Genomic DNA, 16,412 nt, shown 5'->3' on the forward strand with positions numbered 1-16,412 from the left:
GGTCTCAATTTGAAATTAAATTCGGCCGCGAGTGTGAAGACGGAAAGGGGGTGTGTCATCGACGAAGTTCTAGCCTCATTGTAGTACACGTTCACTCTCTCCAGTTGGAATTCCATGCTGTGCACACACCACTTCCCAGAATTTGGCTCGGTGACGGCGACGGGCTGAAGTGGTGGCAGCGGTGATGGTTCTCTAGGGTGTTTTTTTTTTTTTTTTTTTTGATGTAAAAAATACTCAAGCATATGTCTTAAAATTATCCGTTCAACCAAAGCCAAGCTAATTTGGCTCTCCAGTTGCTGTAATTTATTTATTTGGCTTGGCTTTGTAATTAATTGGTGGTGATGATGATTAGTGGTGAAGGTCTGCAAATTTAGGTTACAATGGTGATGATTTTGGTTTGGTTTTGCAGTGAGCATATAGGTTAATTGGTTTTGCAATTGGTGTTGGCTTTGTGATGGGGATGAGTGGTAATTATGAAGGTTTTGGGTGGAAGAGCGGCGATGGTTTTGGTTGAACGTGGTGGTGGTTATGGGTTTGTAGATATGGGTGGTGGCCGTTGTCCTTGGAGATCATCTCATTCTCCCTCAATCCTCTGTCGTAGTCGGTGGAAGGGCATTATTGTCCAAAAAAATCAATTTGTCTGTCGCGTGAGAATTATGCTCTTATTTTTGGATGGCCGATCGCCGGATGGAGTGATCTGCAACAAATTTGTACAGTTTAGGGGGTTTTATGCAATTTTAATAGTTTAGGGGGTTAGTTGCATGTTTTCTAATAATTCAGGGGTTTTTTTTTACACTTTTCCCGATAATAATTCTATATTCTTATGGATTACTATTGGTAATTATTTTAGAAGCCTATTACTACAATGTTATAATCTAATATATAAAGCTTATTGTTGAGGCATAATTTAAATAGATAAGTTGATGGTAATATATTGTACATTATATCATGATGAGGACTTGTCATTTGTTATGCCATTTTAGACTTGGAACCCTAAGACATAGTTTGTGTGGTTTCAAATTACTTGTGCATGAAAGATGGTTTATATGCTTTAATTATTATATATAAGTTTTGAACTTATTTTATGATTTTGGATTCTCTTGGGACATTGTTACAAATGACATGGCTAGAGTTTGGCTCTAGTGCGGGAGGTACGAGTTCTCTCCATTTTATAGTGCTCACTAGGGTGGTATTCCCAGCGGGTTAGTGCCTGAAATAACCGTTTAGGTCTTGGTTTACTTCAGGATTTGATGTCCAAGTTTTCCACTATTTGATTTCGCATTCAATTCCAAGTTGACAACCAATGCTTAATTGTGACTTGTAATTTTAGTTATTAGCAATTTGATGTTGTTAAGTACATTAATATAGATATTGTGATGTGTTAGAATCATTTAAGTTAGCTTAAGATGATCATTTAAAACATCTTGAATAGAGATTTTAAGTGGAATGATCCCTTGTATTCGTCTATATTGATCTTACAATGATCTTGAAACTTTAGGGTATACGCATATGCTTCTTCCTACAAGTAACTTGATTACTCACCCTAGCTGTGTGGGTTATTTTATAGGTAAGGAGACTATGTTCTTAGATGCTCATCATCCTTAGGGGCTTATGAGCAATTTGGAATATCTTTGTATATTGACATGCAAGTGTTTAACATGCCTTACTTTTGATGTTATATTTTATATACTATGGATGTATGGTATTTTAGAAGCTAATGTGGCTTCCTTGATGTGTAATGATACTTAAGTACTTACTTTTGACACTATAGGCATGTATGTAATGAGGCCAAGGGCCAAACATGTTTACTTTAGCACTTATACTCATTTGGTACCATGCTTTGCTTTAAAAATACATTTTAACTAACTTTGGAGGTTTGACATATGAAATCTTTGTGATTGGCATGTATGAGGCCGTGAGCCATTGTAATACATTCAAATATTCATATTACGTTCGTTGACATGTTCACATGCTCATATCCCTTTGAAATTCAGCTTTTAACCTTTGTTTTTGAACCAATTCATGATGGGAATTGAGGCTTGGGTTAAAAGCCTTAACATTTTTGGTGCATATCATGTCTTTCAACACCTTCTCGAGTCATTTTGGCCGATCGAAATGTCATTTCAGTCGACCGATGGCTTTTGGGTATTAATTGCACAGTAAAACTCACTTTTCAGTTGCTAAAATCACTGTTTGGGTTCATTTCGGTCGACCGATTCTTTATTTCGGCCTACCGAAGTGACTTTCCCTAAAAAATCAGGTTTTGGGTGATTCTTTGTTCATTTCGGTTGACCGAAATGCCATTTCAAATGACCGAAATGCCATTTTCGGATTTCGGTCGACCTAAATGACTCTTGCACACTAGTTTTTCAGTTTATGTATCAGCATTCTTACTCTGACTTCAAATGGTCATATCTCCTTCATTTATAATCCAAATGGGGTGATTCTTGAGCCTAAACTTAAGGATTTTGAGTCAGCTTTCCAATGGCACTAATTTCATTCTCAAATTCAAATCACAGTAAGAGTTATTCATGTTTTAGTGAGATAATGTCAGTTTTTGCTTTAACTGGGAATGGGCGTTTTGTGAGATTCTTGGCCAAAGTTCTTAGAACCTCTTGGAATGTTGTGAAATGATTAGATTAGGTTGTATGGACTTCATTTGACTTGTTTAGAGTCAAGTTTCTCTTTTTATTTGTAAATTGACCATTTTACCCTTAATTAATGGATTTTGCTCGTTTTGACTCTCATTTTCTCTTTCATTCTCTTTATGTTCTGTGACTTCATGGAAGGTCACTTTGGAGTCTTACGGATGATTTATATCTCTAGAGGCCTTCATTTTATCTTTCGCTTTTGTATTTCAGATCTGTTACCGGGTCAACTTAAGGTCATCACTGACGAACTGGGTTGTAAAAACTTGGGACATTACACATAGAGTGAATCTTAAAACAATTACAAAATTAAGATGATGTGGACCATAAGTGCAAGCAAGATATCAATCTTTCAAAATTTTTTCTCTTAAATGGCATCCATAAAGCATACATGGAGTATTTGTGATACCCCTCGTTTCTAGAGCCACGGCTGATCAAGTCCGAGCACAGATCCGAGGGATACCAAACAATCAATATATAAACAAGCAAGAATAAAAACTGAATTAAGAATAAAATAATAATACACTAAAAGAAATCTAAAATAAAAACCCTTAAACTTTAAATAATAAATCAATATCATTTAAATCCTTCCAATCTGTACAACTCGGGAATCTATCTAGTGGACCCCTAATAATCCCAAACGATAATTAATATTACAGAATTAAAATCCAAAACTAAAAAAGAAAAAGAAAATCCTATGTAGTCGGAAGAGTGAGTGTCTGTATCTGCATCAACACGATCAAGCTCTAAGCCTGGTACCGGCGAACACCTGAAAAATAGGAGTGGGTCAGGCCCACATGCAAGTTCCAATCTACTACAATCCGTACATAAACCCGATATGCAGATACATCCTAGATAGCTCGGCAATATCTACAATAGTCCATATATATATACACACACACTATAGGATGGTCACTAGCTTATAACATAGTTCAGCCCAGGTAGAAGGTGACATACAAAACACGCTTTTCAGCGGCCAAGTACCTAGACTTACCAGGGAACTTTAGCTATATCTAGCTACTCAACCTTTGCAATATACGCACCCTAACCATGATCAGGAGACTCAAGCTCATACCACGGTACCATAAATATATATATAAATTCCTTCCTAGTGCAGAAAGAAAAAACAAATATCCATTATGTCGTTCAACTGTTTTAGTTGACAGGACATGTATCCATGTAGGATTTAACTATTTTAGTTAATCCATTCCTTATGTATGAATGGGTAGGGATTAGCGTTGTGACCTAATCCGTCCCTCCATATGCTACCGTCCCATACCGGTGCATACATACAAATGATGCAATATTTTATACAGTACATCAAATAAAGTCCACATTATCCATATAGTTGATAAACACAGAATTTAAACAAGTTATCAACTAAAAATCCAGCGTCAAACGAGACAAAGCTTACTAATTCGTCAAGTTAAATTCCAGCATCCATCCAAATAATTGACAGAAAATATACATTTAATTCTTCAATTAATTCCAGGCCAACGTCCAATTAGACTGACAGAACCTAAGTACTAATTCAGCAACTTAAATCCAAACCCTAACCCAAATAATTGCAGCAAAATGCTTAATGTTACAGCAATTAAGATTCCAAGCTTAAATCCATGTATTGCAGAAAAGTAATTAGTATTTCAACAATTAACATCCAGGATATGCATAGATCAAACTTGTTAATTAAATGATCCTAGCGTGCAACCAAAACAAGATTTACAAATGTATACATACTCCGTTAAATTGCTAAACCTGAATTAGGCAATTAAACTTCTTCCAACCGTTAACTGCCTGCACCGTTGTATACATTCCTACGATTAAACCCATGAGTTCAGAGACATTGATTTATCAAGTGTGGCTCTAATGTAGCATGGTACAATGATTAGAATCCATGTTCTAACCCTTTTAAATTTTTAGACACTGTTTACACAATTAAATCATTCTGGTCCGTCAAGTCCGTAAACAGCTTGCGACTTGCATCCTAGGGCTTTAATATTCCATGAATTAATATTTAAAACCATCACAATAACCCAACCATAGTGGAAAAAACCCCAGTTAACCAAACAAGGCGTAATTTAAGCTACTGTAATCCACAAAGCCACAGAGCCTTCTCTAAAAAAACTGGAGAAGGCTTTAAACACCTAGAGACGTCTCCAACCAAGGGAGAGCCTTCTCCAAGTTTTCAAGAGCCTTCTCTAAGTGGATTGAGCCTTCTCTAAAAAACTGGAGCCTTCTCTAAGTGGATTAAGCCTTCTCTAAAAAACCAGAGCCTTCTATAAGTGGATTGAGCCTTCTCCAAAAAACTGGAGCCTTCTCCAAGTAGATTGAGCCTTCACCAAAAAACTGGATCCTTCTCCAAGTAGATTAAGCCTTCTCTAAAAAACTGGAGCCTTCTCCAAATAAATTGAGCGTTCTCTAAAAAACTGGAGCCTTCTCTAAGTTTAAGCTTCTGTAACACACGCTGTAACACCCAACCACAGAACCTGCTCTGTTGTTTACTTTCTTACCATTGCATCCATTACGTCTACAGATATAATTTATGCCATATGAGGATTTAAATGTTCATGAAAACCATATTTAGAAACCCTTGTAAACTTCCAAACCCTTCTGAAAAATGAAACTTCTCCAAACAGTGCACAAAGAATTTCAGAACGCACACACACAAGTGAGCCTGCTCTAAAAAACTGGAGCAGGCTCTTTGCCACCTAGAGCTGGCTCCCTAACCCCTTGGAGCCGGCTCTTTGAAGGGGGAGATGGCTCCCACAATCTAGAGCCTTTTCCTCCCCTTCTTTGAGCCTTCTCTACTCCTCTGTTCGTCTTCTTCTTCCATGGCGAACTTCAACCTTCTGTTCTCAATTTTTTTTCTAAAGTTTTCAGAGTTCAAACAAGGTCTAAACAGCCCTAGAAATTCTTTGAATTCCGTTATAATTGATTTACAGAGGTTTAAATCCGAATCGAAGCAGTCTATACAAGAAAGCAAACACAGTTATACACGAAACATAGAACAGATTTCAATTTAATTCCTTATGCATAAACACTTGTTTTAAAGTTTTATTACATCCCTGGAGTCTATTTAGAATGCACAGAACACAAGTTTATAGGAAAGGAATAGACTGAAACTTACCTTAAGATTCTGGTTTGAAACCTTTCAATGTCGTTGCTAAATTCCAGAATTCACCAAGAGCGTTTCTCCTCTGATCACAGTTTCATTCCACTATTGCTTCTTAATTCCATCCTGAAGCAACCCCTTTAATTAATCTCTCAAGACACTTGTGATTCTCTTTCTGTGTTTTCCTCTGCAGACCACTCTCTGGTTTTTCCTCTCAAGACCCTATCACGTGAATAGGGTTTTCCCATAACCCTAGCAACTGTCTAAGAATATATATATATGCATCCCACATCCTAAGTCGGCTTAAACTTATATCTACAAGTTGCTAATTAAAACCTAATATAAGTCGGCGTCCCAAAACTATATGAAACTAAAACCCTATCATACATATTTAAAACAAATAACCCACCTATGCTTCTAGATAAAACACGTCAATTAAAACCAATAAATCAAATAAGTAAATTTAATCACAATTAAATGACTAACTAAAACCAAAAAATAATCACACGTAACCAATTAAATAAAACAAATACATAATTACAATTAACCAATTAAATAAAACAAATAAAAAAATAACAATTAACCAATTAAATAAAAAAAATAACAATTAACCAATTAATTTAAAATAAAGTCACACTAAATCAACTAAGCAAATAAACTACATAAGTCACATAATTAAATCAAAATACTATAAAAACAAAATTAAATTCCCATTTTATCCCTTTTGAAAATTAGGGTTATTACATTCTTCCCCCCTAATAAAAGAAATTCTGTCCTTGGAATTCACGAAACTCTGAATTATAGTATTTGCAGAATTCATTTCCGTTAGCGTGTAGCTCATCTATAGAAGACATACCATAATTAGACAACTCCTAGATTGTATCTATCAACGATCCAATCTTACCCACTATGTAAGGAAGGGTACGATCCTTATTCCTCCAAGTTCCATAGAATAAATGCATAAGATTCCTATGCATCCAGCGCTTAACAAGTTGGTAACGCTATAGTATAGGCAACTGCCTATCTGGATTAGCAAAATTCGTGAAAAGTCGGTGTAATACATAAAACTGACCTTTCTACAAAACAACCATTTCCTGATAGAAAACTCCTATGTACGAGTTCAACTATCTACAAAATCAGACTGTCGCCTCCAAACCGTGTGCAATCATTACCAAAAGAGAGTATGTTTCTCTGATGTATCCTTACATAAAGTCAAGGTCTTATTAGATAACCTCGCTTCCATGCCGGACCAACCAGTGAGAGATCGGCACAACCCGACTATCTAAAACCCCAAACATTGTCGCACGAACCTCCCTGTGCCAACAATAGCACAGATAATACTGAAAAGCTAAGGAACGCTTTCAATTATCTTTGCCATCCTAAGATATATATCCTAAGCATATTGGCCATGATCAAAGTTATGAATGTGACACCTTAGTCACTCCGACCTTCCTAGAATCAGAATGACAACTATCAATCCTTCTTCAGTACCCAAAATGCATCGGAGTAAAGTACAACCTCCCGTGGGGTCAGCTCAAACATTCTAAGTTGACCGCCTCCATTTCCCCGGTAATAGCAAGTATTATTATTTCCATACGCTAAACCCTAATTACCTTATTAGCTGATAAGATCATCCTCCTCCCAAACATCTGCTTCCTATTGCGAAGCATCATGTTTCCTTCGAGACCAATTAAAGAACAAAGAGTTATGAACCTCAGTCCTTACATCCTCCTTCCAATTTGTCTAACGACAATATCATTAGTCTTGTAACACCAGCTTCCATATTTAAATGTTTAATCTTACCGTCAAGGCTTTGACATCCTACTTTCCTAACCCAAGTAAGTGTCTGTTAAACTTACTGTCGCACCACATAAGAGTATGGAATCCTTCCATCCCCCGAACAATCAACAATTCCCGAGCAACAACTATTTGTTGCGAACTGTAACCTAAAAAAAAAAAAAAAATTTCCATATTATTTGTGCAAATGAAGTGACTTGCTTCCTCCTCGAGATGTAATTCCGGCAACTCCTTCTAACGACACACCTTCGTGAATCAACTTCCTGATTAAAGATAGTCTGGTGAATAGTTAATTCGTCTATTATCCTCAGTCGGTGTCATTCAAACTAGTACTTAAAGCAGTACAAAATTCTCGTACTGACTTGGGAACACCTGTTTAAAATTTTTGAGAAAATATTCAGCCAAGTCAGTTCCTCCGATAAACCATCGTGACACTACAGTTTATCAATTGAATCTATATCATTTGACTCAAATTGCTGGTTTACTTACCCCATCCTGAAAGCGTATTATAACCTCGCATGTCTATGTGACGGCCCAAGTTTTATAAACCTAGTGCGTCAGTGATGACCAAAAGATAACCCAATAACGGATCCGAAATGCAGAAGTGAAAGGTGAAACAACGGTCTCTAGAGATACAATGCGTCTCTAAGACACCAATGTGACCCTCAATGAGGTCATGGAACCCAAAGGAAAACAAATGCGGAAGTGTCATTTCAAAAACGGACAAAAAGGAACCTAGGGGCAAAATGGTCATTTAAAAAAAAAAAATGGATTCAAGTGCTATCGAGCACACAACTGGGAAGACAATGAAAAGCTAATGATGATGGACTCAAGAATTTCATTATCCGGATTCCGGACGAAGGAGAAACGACAAAACAAAGAAAAATGAGTAATAAAGCTAAAAGGGTAAACTGGTAATTATCCAGAAATATCTGGGTGCAACCAAGCACACCGTTGGATAGACAATGAAAAATTAATCAATTTCAAAAAAAAAAACTCACTTGATTTGGAGACCGGATGAGGGAGAAAGGTCAAAAACAAAATCGATGTCGCGACGGCCCGATGAAGGCTGTGACAGCTACAGTGCCATCAACCCACTACTGCTGCAACTGAGAGTAAAAACGGGCATCTAAACGGACTTTTCTGGAAAAACTCAAAGAAGAAACCCCCCCTAAAATCAAGTTTTCTACTTGATAGGTGAACGGAAACAAAAAAATGCATTGTAAAATGTCCAAAATACTAGAACCATGCCCTAGCCATAGTCATAACAACGACATCTCCAAGTTTCCAAAATTAACATTTTGTGCACATTACATATATGTATCAACATAACATATATATATACAATGTAAAGCCATCAACATGCACAAATCAATTTTGGAAACACAATACATGCCCTAAGTTCTCAACTAAAATGGCATGAAGAATATTGAATGATCATTATGCTATTTGCCACTAATTACAACAATATCATTCAACAACAAGAACATAACCTCACAAGTATGATATAAGTTTAAAATCATAATTTAAACAATTTAATAAAACAACTAAATTCCCTAGATTTCACTTCTTATCCAAACATGCTCAATTTAATATATGTTGTAGTACATGTCATGGTTATTATATAAATCACTTCAAAACTTGATTTAAGTCATGGAAGCATATAAATAAAAATTAATTAAATTAATTCATTAATCCCTCTAGATTTTAAAACAACTCTAAATGACCTCAAATTAACATAAGTTATGAATCAAGCCATGGTCATGTTATTTATCAAGTCTAAAGTGAATTACATACAAGTCACAATTAATCATTTATTTCTCATTTTAATACAAGACAAACATATAACTTAGATATCACTATTGGAACAAATAAAATCACTTGGAAGATAAATGATAACACGCCCTACCTCAATAGAGAATTGAATCTCTATAATCCAAGCAACCAAGCTCAAAATGGAAAACAAGTTTAGGGTTAATGAAGTGGGGAGTGAGAGGAAGCTTTTGTCTTCCAAGGTTTTATGTCTAAGGTGAGTCGAAGGAGGCCAAAATGAAGAAAAAAGCTATTAACCAAGCTTTTCTCCAATGGTGGCTAGGTTATGGTTCTTGAAGACAAGTGAAAATGAAAATGATAAAGTGTAAAATGGTGAGTGGAAGGGCTAGAAATCCTCCACTCACTATGTGCTCTTACACTACCTCTCTCACACACATAATGCAAGACTAAATGGTGAACCTACACTTGTCATGAATCTATGATTCATTCCTAGGCTTAATCTCAAGCCTACACTTGTCACCATCCTATGTAAACTTTCAAGACTTAATATTGAACCAACATTTGTCAACCATCCGTGCCAACAAGTCTACCAATCCTAGGCCAACAAGTGGGTGAATCTCCACCCTCCACATGTCATCATCCAAGGCATCAAAGTGTTTCCACACAAATGTCAACAAGTGGACCAATGAGAGTGTGACACTTGTCACACTTTCTAGAAATTGCAAACAAGTCCTTTTTGAAAATATCTTCCAAATTAAATTACAAAATGGTCCCTAAGACGAAAAATAATTACTTTACGTAATTACCCAAAAACCCCTCAAGTTATGCATAATTACAAAAAAGTCATATTTTCATGGCATTTACAAAGAAAGTAAGCATTTAATATGCATTTCTACAAAAGTAAAAATGTAGATGTCATGGAATTTAAATACCATGAATGCATGCAAAACCGGAATGAAATCCGAGCACAACAAGTAAGGTTATGCAAGGAAAAAAAAGAAAGAAACGGGAAAAAGACAAAATATGAAAAGACAAAATTGGAAAAAAGACGAAAAAAGAAAATCGCTAAAAATGGAAAAGGAGGAAAAAGGCCGGGTCATTACAACCTACCCTCCTTAAAAGGATTTCGTCCCCGAAATCGAGTCGTACCTGAAAAGGTGAACAAATGGGGATACCGTGAGCGAACCTCCTATTCGAGCTCCCAGGTAGCCTCCTCAACACCGTGATGTCTCCACAGGACTTTAACCAATGCAATGGTCTTGGTCTGCAAGACCTGCTCCCGTGAATCAAGAATCTGGACCGGACCTTCCTCGTAGGTCACGTCCTCATCAATGACTACATCAGTCCACCGCAGAACATGTGATGGGTCCGGCTCGTACTTCCTCAACATAGAGACATGAAAGACGTCGTGAACCCTATCTATGTCTGGCGGCAATGCCAAATGATAACCAACTTCACCGACGCGCTCCAAAATCTCAAATGGTCCGATGAACCTAGGCGACAACTTGCTAGTCTGCCGAAATCTCAAGAGCCCCTTACGCGGAGAAATCTTAAGAAAGACATGATCCCCTACCTCAAAAGACAATGATCGTCTCCTCCTGTCAGCGTAACTCTTCTGTTTACTCTGTGCGGTAGCCAACCGTTGCCGAATCAACTTGATCTTCTCTGTAGTCTCAATAACAATGTTGGGACCCAAGGCAACAATATCACCGACCTCGGTCCAATAAACTGGAGATCTGCAAGGTCTGCCATACAACGCCTCAAAAGGTGCCATGCCAATACTGGCCTGGTAACTGTTATTGTAGGCAAACTCAACCAAAGGCAAGTAGTCCTCCCAACTACCCCCAAAATTCAAGATACAAGCCCGCAACATATCCTCGAATACCTGAATGGTGCGTTCCAACTGTCCATCAGTCTGAGGATAGAATGCCGTGCTAAAATGAAGCCCCGTGTCAAGAGCCTCCTGGAAACTCTGCCAAAAGTAAGAGGTGAACCGCGGATCCCTATCCGAAACAATGGATACTGGAACCCTGTGAAGCTTGACAATCTGTCTCACATACAGTCCACTCAGTCTCTCTGCACTATCTATCATTGCCATTGGTAAGAAGTGAGCCGTCTTAGTCAACCTATCAACTGTGACCCAAACGGCATCATTCCCTGCCTGAGACCTCGGAAGTCCCGTCACGAAATCCATAGTGATATGCTCCCATTTCCACTCAGCTACTGGTAATGTTTGCAACAATCCTGCCGGTCGCTGATGCTCTGCCTTCACTTGTTGACAAGTAAGGCATTGAGATACGAATTGTGAAACATCCCGTTTCATGCCCTGCCACCAAAACTGTCATCGCAGATTGTGATACATCTTTGTACCACCAGGATGAACTATGAGCCTAGAGTGGTGGAAATCCCGAAGAACGTCCTCACGATAAGATAATGAAACAAACATCATACCCTTGTACCTGAGACCATTGTTTGAATGTAAGGTGCAACCCTCTACATTCTCGCCGCCTGAAATCCGAACATGGATGGCCTTCATCTCCCCATCCTCCAATTGTACCTCAATAACTCTGCTAACAAGTGCCGGTTGAGCCACAAGGCTAAACAAAATAGCCGGTGAAACATCCTCATAACACTGTAAACCAATATCTGCAAGCTCTTCTAGCATCTTCCATCTATGAAGGGAAATGCTAGCAAGTGTTCCCCGTGACTTCCTACTCAATGCATCAGCCACCACATTAGCCTTACCTGGGTGATACTGTAATTCAAAATCGTAATCCTCCATAAACTCAACCCATCTGCGCTGTCTCAAGTTCAAATCTTTCTGAGAGAAGAGATACTTGAGACTCTTGTGGTCGGAGAAAACTTCAAACTTCTCCCCGTACAAATAGTGTCTCCACCCCTTCAGGGCAAAGATAACTGTTGCTATCTCCAAATCATGTGTTGGATAGTTCAACTCGTGAGTCTTCAACTGTCGAGACCCATAAGCAACCACCCGCTCTGTCTGCATCAAGACACAACCCAAACCTTTTCGTGAAGCATCACAAAAGATCACATAACCTAAACCACGTTTAGGAATGATCAAAACTGGAGCCGATGTCAACCTGACCTTCAACTCCTGAAAAGCAAACTCACATGCCTCGTTCCATACGAACTTGACCCCCTTTCGGGTAAGTCGAGTCATAGGTGCCGCTAAACGAGAGAAATCCCGAACAAATCTCCGATAATAGCCGGCTAGGCCAATAAAACTCCGAATCTCAAACACTGTCTTTGGACGCTCCCAATCCATCACTGACTCAATCTTCGTTGGATCCACTACAACACCGCCCCTTGATACAACATGTCCAAGGAACTTCACTTCTGGTAGCCAAAATTCGCATTTCTCGAACTTGGCGTACAACCGATTATCCCTAAGGATTTGCAACACTGTCCTCAAATGATACTCATGCTCCTCCGCCGAAGCTGAGTATACAAGAATGTCATCAACAAAGACTACAATGAACTGATCAAGATGGTCACTAAATACACGGTTCGTTAAGTCCATAAAAGCTGCTGGAGCATTGGTCAAACCAAATGGCATCACTAGAAACTCATAATGGCCATACCGTGTACGGAAAGCAGTCTTGGATACATCCTCATCCTTAACCCTCAACTGATAGTAACCCGATCTCAGATCAATCTTCGAAAAGCATGTCGCTCCCTTCAATTGATCAAACAAGTCATCAATCCTAGGCAAAGGATACCTGTTCTTTATTGTGACATGGTTCAGCTTGTGATAATCGATGCAAAGTCTCAAAGACCTATCCTTTTTCTTCGCAAAAAGAACCGGTGCTCCCCAGGGTGAAGCACTAGGACGAATAAAGCCCTTAGCTTTCAAATCATCCAATTGAGCTTTCAGCTCATCAAGCTCTACCGGTGCCATACGGTACGGTGCCATAGAAATAAGTGCAGCACCAGGAATGACATCGATGGAAAAGACAACCTCCCGAAGAGGAGGGAGTTCGGTCAACTCCTCCGGGAAGACATCCAGAAACTCGTCTACAACTGTCGAATGAACACGGCCCAGACTGCTACCCTCGTCAACTAACAGGCTAGCCAAGTAAGACCTGTGGCGACTCCAGTCACCGATATTGAAAATCATCGTCGGGTGGGAATCACTCCGATCTCCCACGAAGTGAAAACAATCCCCCGCGGGAGTGCAAACAGACACTCACCCATGGAAGCAATCAATCGTAGAACAAAAGAAAGACAACCAGTCCATCCCAAGAATGACGTCAAAACCCGTCATGTCGAATACAACAAAATCAAACTCCAACATCCGTCCAGCTATCTCGATAGCACAACTCTGACAAACACGGTCCAAAAACACTGGACCACCAACTGGTGTGTCAACACAAAGGAAACCATCCCGCAGCGTGACCTCCAGACCCAAAGAATGTGCAATGCAGATATGAATGAATGTGATGCACCAGTGTCAACAAGAACTCTAGCTTAAGAACTGAAAACTGGAAAGATACCTCGAACTGTAGAAGTCCCTGCAGAGGTATCGGCCTGTGGCAGTGCGTAAGCTCGTCCCTGAGCCCCTGACTGCTGTGAACTACCTTGCTGAGCTGACTAATGTCCGGAAGCAGTAGGGTTCCTACTCGGATATAAATTGACTGGTGCAACTGGCTGTGGTGCTTGAGGCACCTTGAAACCTGACTGTGCAATTGTCGACTGTGCCGGTGTGTCCTGTGGGCCTGCGCCACTCTGTGCCCCATTCTGTAGCTGTGGACACTCCCTCATGAAATGTCCAGGCTACTTGCAGTAATTGCAAACCCCCTGAAGTCCCTGCATCGAAACTGAAGACTTACTAGTCTGAGAACAACTGCCCTGAGACTGCAACTGTGGGTAACGAGGCTTGATGTGCCCCGGCTGCTGACAGTGGTGATAAATGACTCCCCGGGCTGACCCCAAAGATACTACACATGCAGATGCAGACCGAGCCTGCTGTGACTGTCCCTGAGTGTGTGAACTGTCCCCAGCCTTAGCCTTCTTACGCTGACCCCCAACGGATACTGATGAAGCCTCTCCACGTGGCTGCTTATATGAACCCTTGATCCTAAGCTGATCTCGGTCCTCTGCCTCAATTAGTATAGCCTTCTATACTACCTCCCCATAAGTCCTCAGATCCAACACTGAAATTTATGGCCCAATATCAAGATGTAACCTATCCTGAAACTTTTTCGCCCTGAGCTCATCGGTGGCTACCATCTCCGGTGCATAGCGGGAAAGAGAAGTGAAGCGTGTCTCATACTCAATGACACTTATCCTGCCCTGATAGAGACCTATAAACTGCACTCTCATATCATGCCTCGTAGCCTTTGGAAAGAAGCGGTCAAAGAACAATGTCCTGAACTCCTCCCAAGTCATCACCTCCATATCGTGGATATTGGTCATAGACCTCCACTAGATATCGGCATCTCCTATGAACATAGAGGCTGTCAAGGAGATCCTCAATCGGTCTGTAGGTACTGCCATGCTATCGAGCTTGCGTACCATGAGATCAAACCATGCCTCTGAAGCAAGCGGATCCATACTCCCTGTAAACTGGTCGATCTTAACCTTCTGTAACTTCATGAAGTAGTCCAATGCCTCATTAGCAACAGGTGCCGGTGCTGGTGCTGGTACAAGAATCTGTATCCCCGCCATTTGCTGGTGAAACATCGCTTGAATGGACTCCGACTTCCCAGAGCCACTCCCTGTGCAATCTGCTCCTTGTAAGTCGGAGCTCGTGGTGGATTTGGACCCGTGCCATGAACTGGAATCCTAGGCCTCCCTGGACCCCTCGTAAACTCGGTGTCATCCACCTGCTCCTCAACGCCCTGACGCGAAGATTCCCCACGTGTGACAACCATGATGCTAAACATATGCAATGAAAGAGGTCAACAATAACACAAGTTATTATGACCGAATGCAACTCGTACTATGAAAGTAAGAAATACGAAGCAAGATGAGGTATGTAACATACGGTCATGATAAGGCAATCAAGGAAGGCTATTTAAACAGTTAAGCACTTAAGCAATATGTTAAACAAGGATGCTTCTTAAACATATAAGCATACAAACATAGAGACATATCATAATAACAAGTATGTCACCAAGAAACATATAATTATGTTATAATGCCAAAAACATGTTATCAAAGGTATTCTAATAAATCAAAGCACACTAACAAAAGCATGTTATGCACCCAAAACTCGTCGTCCTAAGGTTTTTGAACCTAGGAGCTCTGATACTACTTGTGACGGCCCAAGTTTTGTAAACCCGGTGCGTCAGTGATGACCAAAAGATGACCCGATAACGGATCCGAAATGCGGAAGCGAAAGGCGAAACAACGGTCTCTAGAGATACAATGCGTCTCTAAGACACCAATGTGACCCTCAATGAGGTCATGGAACCCAAAGGAAAACAAATGCGGAAGTGTCGTTTCAAAAATGGACAAAAAGGAACCTAGGGGCAAAATGGTCATTTAAAAAAAAATTAATTCAAGTTCTATCGAGCACACCACTAGGAAGACAATGAAAAACTAATAATGATGGACTCAAGAATTTCATTATCCGGATTCCGGACGAAGGAGAAATGACAAAACAAAGAAAAACGAGTAATAAAGCTAAAAGGGTAAATTGGTAATTATCCAAAAATATCTGGGTGCAACCGACCACACCGTTGGATAGACAATGAAAAATTAATCAATTTAAAAAAAAAAACTCACTTGATTTGGAGTCCGGATGAGGGAGAAAGGTCAAAAACAAAATCGACGTCGCGGCGGCCCGACGAAGGCCGTGACAGCTATAGTGCCATCAACCCACTACTGCTGCAACTGAGAGTAAAAACGGGCATCTAAACGGACTTTTCTGGAAAAACTCAAAGAAGAAACCCCCCCCCCCCCTAAAATCAAGTTTTCTACTCAATAGGCAAACGGAAACCAAAAAAATGCATTTAAAATGTCCAAAATACCCTCAAGAAAATCAGGTCTAGAGGTCAAAAATCGTTCCAAGCTACTGCCCAAGGAAAGGAAATGGGGCTTCAGAAGGTTTTTAAATT

This window comes from Cornus florida, unplaced genomic scaffold, assembly GCF_030987335.1.
Source record: "Cornus florida cultivar Cherokee Brave unplaced genomic scaffold, ASM3098733v1 CherokeeBrave_3.0.0_Hap2_Chr10, whole genome shotgun sequence".
In the NCBI taxonomy this organism is placed as follows: domain Eukaryota; kingdom Viridiplantae; phylum Streptophyta; class Magnoliopsida; order Cornales; family Cornaceae; genus Cornus; species Cornus florida.